This window comes from Mixophyes fleayi, chromosome 4, assembly GCF_038048845.1.
Source record: "Mixophyes fleayi isolate aMixFle1 chromosome 4, aMixFle1.hap1, whole genome shotgun sequence".
NCBI classification, from domain to species: Eukaryota; Metazoa; Chordata; class Amphibia; order Anura; family Limnodynastidae; genus Mixophyes; species Mixophyes fleayi.
This window is the reverse complement of record NC_134405.1, coordinates 301,706,891-301,717,988: the sequence shown is the minus strand read 5'-3', so window position 1 is coordinate 301,717,988 and position 11,098 is coordinate 301,706,891.

Below are 11,098 nucleotides of genomic sequence, written 5' to 3'. Positions count from 1 at the left end.
GATTTTACAATATCTAAAAGATATTTCATTACCTTCCAGTATTCAAACTCCACAAACCTCTTTGTGCTCACATTTGCAAGCTCTGTATTACTGATCGAATAGATGGCCTTATCTGTGAGGAGTTTGTATGTTCTCCCTGTTTGCGTGGGTTTCCTCCGGGTGCTCTGGTTTCCTCCCACACTCCAAAAACATACTGATAGGTTAATTGGCTGCTATTAAAATTGACCATAGTTTCTGTGTGTGTGTATGTACGTTAGGAAATTTAGACTGTAAGCTCTAATTTTTGTTATTTAATTTTTTTAATTGAAAGCCTGGGAAGGTGCTTTTGTGATCCAAAGTACTTGTCCCTTACTTAAGTACTTTTGTGATCCAAAGTACTTAAGTAAGGTGCAAAACCATAAAAAAAAGTGCACATAGGATGCAGAATGTAGCCCTCCTCTAAAGAGGAAGGGCCCTAGTCCCTGACCCCAAAACCAAAAGCTCCCTAAGGGGACAATGGTCTTCAGACCCCCTTCGCTGCAAGGCTAGGGACATCCCTTTAGCCCCTGGGATCTGCCAAAGCTTCACCCATGGCTCTACAACTAGCGCAACCCCCGAAAGGGAGGACAAACAATGGTTTCAGTGGGGCCGGAAACTCAGGGCCACACAGACCCCATAAATCTTCCGGGACGGAGCCCAAACTGGCATACCTGCACCCCAAAAAATCCATGAAACATTAAAACACAAAAGTGAAAGTGACAAACGTGGAGAAATATAAATAGTGCCGAGTGGGTACGACCCCAGCCTAATGGCTGGTCTGGTTGTAAAAATGTTCTCGTCCAGCCAAGAGGCCAGGGCAAAGAATAAGGGCGGTGCTACAATAAAATGGTCAAACATGCATAGGTGAGTTCTCTGTACAGCGCTGCGGAAGTAGTGGTGCTATATAAATAGGTGATGATGATGATAGTTAGCATGGGAACACGTCCTGACTGTGATTTGACTCTCAATATATATGAATATATGAATAGCAAGTGCATCTTCAAATGTAGATGTAATTTACTAAAACCATGGTCATGTTTGCAATAAAGAGATATATATACTATTGATGGATTCTAGGTTCCATTATCTTCCTGGATTGGTGTGTAATGTTATAATATTTTTGATACCAGAAGGGGTGGATTTTTGATCTGCCGAGAAGGAGTATGATTTACAGGAGAATATGTAATGGGTGGAGTACTGGTATAGAGAGCTTACTGAATAAAAAAGAGGATTGTTTCAAACTAAATGTAGGAGAAAAGAGTCCAGCAAAATGTAATATAATGACACTGTTCACTCCACTTCACCAGATGTGTTCTAGCGGAAGGAACATAATACCTGCCCCAGCAAGAATTTTCTTCCTCATAGCTTCCATCGGTGATAATTTATCATATGTCAAAGTTGGTCTGGTGGATTTCTATACATTTTATCTATATTAAAAGAAAACAAGCAAAACATTTTAGAAATATATCATTTTGGTATCATGAAGGCTGAATTTTAAAAAAAGCTAAAGCCTTCATTAATCTTACATATCCCTCTCTATATATAAATGTGCCATGTTATTATTATTATTATTATTATTATTATTATCGTTTATTTGTTAGGCTCCACAAGGTTTCCGCAGCGCCGTACACAGTACAAACAGTAGACTATACAGGGTAAAAACAGTACAGAACAATAAACACAAAGTACCAGTACTTCAGAAACTCCAGGCAGTCAAATACAGTAGAGATGGAGAGGAAGAACCGGTATGGAGTCAGGAGGGAAGAGGGGCCCTGCTCATACGAGCTCACATCCTAAGGGAGGGTAAACAAAATCAGGCACAGAAGGGAGCCAGTGAAGCAAAGGGGAGAGAAAAAAGGGGCCAGAGAGAAACAGAAGAGGTGAAAGGTTAAATGGATGGTTGGTTTGCCTTAAGGAACAGGTGAGTTTTAAGCGCCCGCTTAAAGGAGCACAGATTGGCTGAGAGGCGGATGGAGCGAGGGAGGTCGTTCCAGTGAAGGGGGGCAGTGCGGGAGAAGTCTTGGATTCTAGAGTGGGAAGAGGTGATCAGAGTGGAGGAGAGGTGGCGATCATTGGCCGAGCGCAGGGAGTGGGCAGGAGTGTGAATGGAGAGGAGGTTAGAGATATAAGGGGCAGTAGACTGGGAGAGAGCCTTGTAAGTGGTAGTGAGGAGCTTGAAAATGATTCTGTAGGGGAAGGGGAGCCAGTGTAAGGCAAGACAGAGAGGATAAGGGAGCGAACTTCTTCACCTGATGTGGGGATGAAGGAGGACCACAGCTGGTTGATGGCGGGAGGTGAAGTGCTGTGGGTGGCGGGAGAGGGGTGGGAGGAGGAGATGTTCCGTCTGATGGCTTAAATTTTGGAAGAGAAAAAGGAGGCAAAGTCAGATGCAGAGAGGGAAGGCGGGACAGTGGGAGGGGGGGGAGAGGTGTGAGTTGAATGTGGCAAAGAGGCGGCGGGGATTGGAGGACTGAGAAGAGATAAGGGACTTAAAGAAGGATTGTTTAGCGAGGGACAGGGCAGAGCAGAAAGAGGAGATAATGAATTTGAAGTGAAGGAAGTCAGCCAAGGACTGAGATTTCCTCCAGAGGCGTTCGGCTGTGCGAGAGCACTTTTGGAGGGAGCGGGTGAGTTTGGAGTGCCAGGGTTGGGGAATAAGGCGACGACGGCGGATAGAAGAGGCCGGGGCAACGGAGTCCAGGGCAGTAGTGAGGGAAAGGTTGTAGAGAGAGGAAGCCTGATCAGGGCAGGCCAGGGAGGGAAGGGGTGATAGGAGAGTTTCAAGAGAGGAGGAGAAGGAGATGTGGTCGATGGTGTCAAGGTTGCGCCTGGTGAGGGTGGCTTTCGGCGGGGTGGGAGCAGGGGAGGAGGACAGAATGAAGGAGAGGAGATGGTGGTCAGAGAGTGGGAAGGGAGAGTTGGAGAAGTCAGAGAGATCACAGAGGTGAGAGAAGACAAGGTCGAGAGAGTGACCAAGACAGTGGGTAGGGGAGGAGGTCCACTGAGTGAGGCCAAGGGAGGAGGAAAGAGTGAGAAGTTTGATGGTGGCGGGGTCAGAACAGTTGTCAATAGGGATGTTAAAGTCACCCAGTATAATGGAGGGCAGGTCAGAGGAAAGATAGTGGGGGAGCGAGGCGGCGAAGTTGTCAAGAAAAAGAGAGGTAGGGCCAGGGGGACAGTAAATGACGGAGACACGGAGGTGGATGGGGGAGAAGAGCTGGATGGAGTGGACTTCAAAGGAAGAGAAGGAGAGGGAAGGTAAAGTGGGTATGACCCGAAAAGTGCAGTTAGGGGATAGGAGGAGGCCCACTCCGCCTCCTGGACGCTCGTCTGGTCTGGTGGAGTGGGTGAGAGAGAGGCCCCCCTAGGAGAGAGCGGCAGGGGAGGCAGTATTAGAAGAAGTGAGCCAGGTTTCGGTTATGGCAAGAAGATTCAGAGAGTTAGAGATGAAGAGGTCGTGAATGGAGGACAGTTTGTTACGGACAGACCTGGAGTTCCAGAGGGCACACGAGAAAGGGAGGGATGGAGAAGGGGAGATATGGACGAGATTGTCGGGGTTGACGGAGCGAGGGGGGGGTGAGAGATGGGACAGAGTGATTTGGGCCCTTGGCGGGGGCTGGGGGAGAGGATGGGTATAGGAAAGGAGCGAGGCGGCATGATGCGAGACAGGGGAATAAGGGAACGACCAGAGGGAGCGGGGCAGGTGAGAGGGACAAGCACAGAGGGGAGGGCAGCAGTTTGGAGCCGAAGTGGAACAGAGCAACTTAGAAGAGACAAAGCAGTGTAACCAATGTAGACAATGTAAACAGTGTAAATGAAGGAGATCAGTGGTAAAGCAATAAAACAATGTAAAGTGGAGGAGAATGAAATCACGATCTAAGCAATGTAGACAATGTTCAGTGGGGAACAATAAAATAAAGGTGGAATAAATAAAATAAATAGATTAAATTAAATTAATAAATAGATTGGTGGAATGGAGAAATTAATGAAGTCACGATCAAGCAAAGAAGACCATGTGCAGTCGGGAACAGTAAAATAAGAGGAGGAATAAAATAAAGGTGGAATAAATCAAATAAATAGATTAAATTAAATAAATGGATGGGTGGTATTGTGAAACACAAGAAAAGGCAGTGAGGGCTACAGAGTGCAGGTACCGGGAGAGTTCAGGAGAGATCCAGGTAATCACAGGAGCAGGAGTAGTACATGGGGACCAGCGTTCAGGAGCAGGAGGGTCCAGGAGTAGTTCGTGGGGACCAGCGTTCAGGAGTAAGAGGGTCCAGCGGGTCAAGCAATAAGGGTTATCGGAGTACCGGAGGGTCAAGGCAAATGGACAGAGGTCAGATGAACGAACAGAGGGAGCAGTGGGGAGCCAGAGCAGCTGAAGTCCAGGACGGAGCAGCTGGAGGTCGTGGGAGACAGCTCTGGAAGGACTGGAGGAGAGCAGCAGCGTCGGGACTGGAGGAGCAGGAAGAGGCCACTGGAATGGAGCAGCAGGAGACCACAGGATCGGCAGCCAGAGGACCGGTTACAGATTGGCATCAGGAGGCCACCGGACAGGAGGATCCGCAGCGAGAGGACCGGTAACGTTGCAGTAGCAGCCGGGCACAGCTGGCAGGAGGATCAGCGATCAGAGGACATGAAGTAGAGCCGCGGCACAGGTTGGTGACGTGGAGGCTGGAAGCGGCGTCGTGGAGGTCCGGAAGACTGCAGGAGTCATCACTATGAGACGGAGCTGAGACGGAGCAGGATTCAGCGGGTGCAGCAGGCAGAATGGCAACAGGTAGGAGGCGGGTAAGTAGTCAGCGGTAGTCAGCTGTAGGTTAGCTGATCAGTGGGCCCGAGCCAGGAGTCAGGAGAGGCCGGGGAGTGAGGCCGAAGCCACGGCGTAGAGTAAAGATGACAGGCGGCAGGGAGATGCATCGAGGGAGGTGTAAGTAACCAGCACTCAGCATCGGGTACAGGAGGCAGAGGAGGCAGGCATCTCCGAGATAGAATGCGGGGCCCAGAAGGTTTCAGGTTTTCAGGCAGGGCTCCATCGGAGAGCGGAGAGCAGAGAGCAAGCAGGACACGTCTGTCCTGTTCAGAGACCGGAACTGAAAATTAAAAGTAAAATTAAAGTAAATTTCGTTAGGGTTTACTACAAGGAGGTAGAGAATTAAGCAAACAATTTATAAGGCCAAAATTAAGATCACCCCATCCAACACCATGGGCTAGATTTATTAGAGTTCAGTTTGATGAAAGTGCCATTTTTCAGCGGGTTTTATGGTGGTTTTAAAACCGCTGGATTTACTAAAGACCAAACTGCCATTTAAACAGCCAGAATTAACATTTTAAAAACCACCACTTTACAGATCGCCATCCCGACTTTAATAGTGAAGAACATACAAACAGCCAGATTTACTTAGCCGGGGTCTGCCAATCCAAAACAATTATTTTTCATTAGATTAAGGGGACATTATTATTGTATTGTATTATGGGAAAATATGAATATATAATTATATTAACTGGCCAATACTATTTGATTGTTAATGGAGATATAATCATTTATGATGCACGATGTGACATTACATAGTACCCCTGTAATATAATAATACAATAATTTTGTCCCCTTAAAATAATGAAAAATAAAATTTTCCCCATAAGTTAATTATAAATAATTTTTTTCCCCTAATCAATAAATAATGATTGCCCCCATAATTTGTATGTCAGTGGTGCTTCCTCTTATGTTCTGAATGTCCAGAAGTATAAAAAAGAATCTGTTCTTTTGATGGCGGCTTTGATGGGGGTTTTGAACAACCCATCGGCAATTTATCTGTTTTCAATCTTCCACCCTTTGCCAGGCATTTTACATCACAGCCTCTGGTGGAGAACTGGTAGGATTAGATGTACAGATGATTTTAGAGAGAAAGTTAGAATCCTGTAGAATATTGGCTATTATGATAGGGCATTGGAGTGCATCCAACTGTCAGGCGCCATCTCCGCACTGACACTTGGTGCAGGAGACGGACACCTGCACCTTCTCGGCAACCACGTCCTGTTGCCTAGCAGCGGGACGCTATCTCTGCTCACCTGTCTGCAGCCAGCGTGTCTTACCACCAAAATCTCCCTAACCCAATCAGGAGGCACCTTATGGTATATAAAGCAGCCTCGGACACATGTCTAGTGCCAGAGTATTTGGTCTTCAGCCTTGCTCCAGCGTTTGTGCCTGTGTTGCTATTATTTGGATTCTGACCCCGGCTTGTTCCTGACTTCTCCTTTGGTTCCTGATTCTGGGTTAGAGTGATATTTGGTATTGACCCAGCTTTCTGACCATTCTCCTGCTTCTGATTTGGCTATATCCGTTCCTCTGGTTTTGACCCGGCTTGCTGACTACTCTTCCATCCTGCCTCCTGGTGGGCTGTCACCGCTGCCTCAATTGTTACCTCGCCAGCTGACTGATACTGAGGGCCGCGACCTGCACGTCCCTTGCAGCGAAGTCCATACCTCCTTGCGGGGGTTCCTGGTGAAAACCAGGGGCGAGTTAGACTCCACGCCTCAGTACTCAGTAGCGCCAACTGCTGGCAGGTATCATTAATTATACCTAGTGATTCTGACACGAACACATTTGGAGCAGCACATATTAAATGCTGTAGACTGGTAAGAAATTAGCATATAAGTGGTACTGTGGCAGCAGTGGATGGCAGAGTGGAGGGGATGGAATGGAGACTGAAAACATTTATTTTACATGTGAAAGATAGAGAGAGGAGGGTAGATAAGGGAATAATACATGGGACAGCATGACAGAGATGTTAGTGATTGCGAAATAGCATTTCTAAAAATGATTGATCATGCAAAAAGTAATTACAGAAATAGCAATAAGGGAGAGGAGGAAGGGATTAAGAGCAGAGGATTCTACATAAATGTGAGTGTCACCTTCGTACAGAGAGGAGGTGTAGAGGGAGAAGAGTAGATAGGGTAGAAAATTTCTTTGGTGGAATGCAACTGGTAAAGGAAGAGGGGAGGCAATACAGTTAGCTGTAGAAACATAAAAATACATATTTGTCCTGTGGTAGGAACAACGGGAAATGGTATGTTTAAAGGGGTCCATTTAATTGGAGGTTTGGAAAATAAAATAAATTAACCTTAGTGTCTCTCTCTCTATCGGGGCAGGGATTGATGTGAGTGAGTTCTCTGTACAGCGCTGCGGAATTAGTGACGATATATATCATTAGCTGACTATGATGATGAACCACTCGATTGAGTACCTGTGAGCGTGTACAGCTCTACGGAAGAGGCGGTTGCTGTCTGTGCTACGTGTTTATGATATTTGCTGTCAGCCCTAACATTATAACCGGCTATATAAATTGGAGAAGCCTGTGATGGATCCCAGTCCGGCCCAAGTCAAGGCAGGGCAGATCCAGACCATTTCGCAGGTGGTTCAGGACCTTTCGCTCAGATTGTCTGCCTAAGAGGAAGACGCCAAGACCTCACAAGCAATCCTGGCACCGGCAATCGAGCCCAAATTTAACCTACCTGATTGGTTTTCCGAGGACGGGACTCAGTTCCGGAATTTCAAAGAAAGCTGTAAGCTTTACTTCCATCTCAGACCCCGTACCTCGGGCTCGGAACAACAGAGGGTGATCCGCAGTCCTGGTCATTCAGAGCTCTTCTGCTTATTCTCCGAGTTTATGATATTTGCTATCAGCCCTAACACACAACTGGTGAAAATGAATATAGAGCCTGCACTGTTTGTTTTCAGCACATTTTTATTGTTTTCACTTAATAGGTTGTGTGTTGTAGGAAAAGATTTACATGGATAGGTTTGTGTGGACTTTTCAATCTCATGGGCTCTCTTCAAAGCTTTTATCTTTCTAGAGTGGGTACTAAAGAAAGAGAAGGGTTTTGTACGTAGCAAGGCATTCCCTGATCCCCCCCAAATCCTCCCATTGGAAAGTTCAAATGTATGCACACTGAGGAGGCCAAATTTGCACTGCAGCTTTGCACTTATATAATGCTCTTCTCCTACCTGCACTCTTATCAACAGCAATTCGGTTAAATGCCAAAGTGGTTGCTTGCTGTTGATGGCTCTGACACATGGAAGTGATGTGGCTGCCAGATGGGAGATAGTTACATTTTATTGTTAAATTTGACATCCTGGCTCCTCTAAATGTGGCTTTTCCAATGACGTTTTGCATAATAAAGTCCAAGCCACACACACTAAGGATAGGAGCTCAAATTTAAGTGCAGTCTACAGTTACCCCCCTACCTTGCAACCTCAGCAGAGCTGCTGGAACCAATTAAAGACATCAGCATTACACTGAATCACAAGAGGCAGGGAGAAGCCTGCTATAACTCTACCCTCAGTTTCACAATGTTAGTACACACTGAATAAATACTATTACATAGGGAACTCATTTAAGATCGAATTTATTCTCCATAGTTTTATGATCAGGTCTGAGCTCATTATATTTTCCAGAACACCTTCCAAGTTCTCAGATGTAGAAAGCAATCAGGAAGGTTGAGTACCTTACTGTGCATCTCCAGCTGTTGCAAAGTCGATGGGATATGAACTACTACCTGCTCCCTGGGTGAAGCCTTTGTCAGCAAGTCATTGAGTCCTATCGGTTGGACAGAATCAAGAGTTGCACCACCCATGTACGATGTAGCATCTCTCAGCTGTCCTGTCCCACAAGAAGGATGTATCTTGAAGTACCTCCTGATTGAGTTATTATCATTGAATGATTTATATACACAGAACAATCTAAATATGATATATTCCAGGATTTGACGCATGAAAGAGATATATATATATACACTATGATCTCTTTTTCTGTTTCTTCTGGTTCTGTTTCCTTAACATAGTCACTACCTAACCCATCACCCATCCTACCTTCTCGTGCGACCCCATTCTTTGCTCCCCAATCATTTACCTCATATAACCCTCTTCCACTCCCTGCCAGTCCTTCATTCCCTCCCCTCTATTTACCCTCTGCTTCCTCTCCCCCACTGCCTGCTTCTACCTCGTACATCTCTTCACTGTCACTCTCCAGTGGCATCGTCCCCTCATCCTTTAAACACACGCTTATCTCTCCATCCTAAAAAAGAAAACAATGACCCTCACCTCACTCTCTTACTACCGTCAAATTTTGTTTCTCCCCTTCGCCTCTAAATTACTCAAGCAGATTCTCTGCCACCGCCTAACTATGTACCTTTCGGACAACTCCATCCTTGAACTTCTCCAATCTGGCTTCCACCACCTTCACTCTACTGAAATCGCCGTGGCCAAATCCAGTTTCCACTCCTCCCTGCTCATCCTTCTGGACCTTTGACACCATGGACCACCCCCACCTGCTGCAGACCCTCTTTCTTTTGGCCTCTCTGGCTTCATCTTTGCATGGTTCACCACATACCCCCTTCCTTCCTCCCCATAGGAGTCCAGCAAGATTCTGTTATTGGCCCTCTCTCTGCTCACTAGCTCCTTGGGTGAACTTATCACTTCTTTTGGTCTCTAGTATCATCTATGCACTGATGACATTCAACTCTACTTCTCTTCTCCTAATCTTTCCCGTCCTCTCTCGTGTATCCTATTGCCTCTCCGTCACCTCCTCCTAGATGTCCTCATGATTTCTTAAAATTAATATTGCCAGAACCATACTCGTCGTCTTCCCTCCTTCTAGATCTTTATCCCACCTTGACCTCTTTATCACTGTTAACAATACCACCATCTCATCTGTTTTCCAACTCCACTGCCTGGGTATCACCCACAATTTCTTCCTCTCCTTTGCCTCCAACATTCATTCCCTTGCCTAATTCTGTCGCTTCCAACTACGTAACATTGCCCGCATCTGGCCCATCCTTTTCCAGAATGCCACCAAGACCATTATCCAAGCACTTATCATGTCTTGACCACTGTAACCTTCACCTCACCAGCCTCCCCTGCTCCCCTTAGGTCCATACTTAAAGTGACTGCTAGACTTATCTTCCTTTCACACCACACTTCTTCTTCCTCCAATCCTTGCCTTGCCTTACATTGGCTCCCCTTCAAACTCCTTACCCTCACCTACAAGGCCCTCTCTCATTCCACCACTCCATACATCTCCAAACTTCCTCTCCATACAATTCCCTCCCGTCCCCTGCGATCGGCCAATGACACTCACCTCTCATCCACTATGACCACCACATCCCACTCCCGAACCCAAGTTTTCTCCCGGGCTACTCCACTCCACTGGAATGACCTCCCTCATTCTATCCGACTCTCACTTAGTCTGTGTACCTTTAAACGGGCATGAAAACATACCTGTTCTTAAAAGCCTACCAACCATCTGACTAACCATCTCTCTATGCTCACTTACCTCACCCTCTCTCATCTCCCATCCCTTTGTTGCTCCTCTAGCCCTAGATCTACTCCACTGACTCACCCTTGTGCCTGTTTAAACTCCCTTTAGGTTGTAAGCTCTTACGAGCAGGGCCCTCTTCCCTCCTGTTTCAATACTTATTACTTCTGCACCAGTTGCTCTGGTACTGGCCTCGCTTGGAGCTTTTGAAGTCTTAGTAGCACTCGTTTATTATACTGTGCTATTATACCTTGTAAGGTCTATTGTTTGTAATATGTACATCACTGTGGAAATCTTTATAAATAAATGATAATAAATAATAATACATACAAAACAGAGGATTTATTTATGATCATTCAATCTGCCCACACATATAGGTATAGGATTGTTTTGAAGTAATGGTTCATAAATGTGAACATCCAAGTTTGATTTGTTATCTCTCTGATTTTGCAAGCGTGAGAAGTTTAGAAAAATGTTGACTAAACCTATTTGGTTTCCTAGAAAACTGTGCTCTAAGCATCCCATCAGCATCTGCCTTAAAACGCAGCAGGTAAAGGGTAACGCTCCTTAAAAAGTAATTTTCTACTTCCACAATGGTCTTTAGTAATGTACTAAACTAATGTGTACTGACACATAGAGCACATCATAATACTGAGGGAAGGACAGCTGGACAGAAGCTTGGGGACGCGAGTGTTCACATCCATCAGTTGGTTGCTAGGCACGGAGCAATAATCTCCTGCTCTACCAATGGCCATTGTCTTTAATAA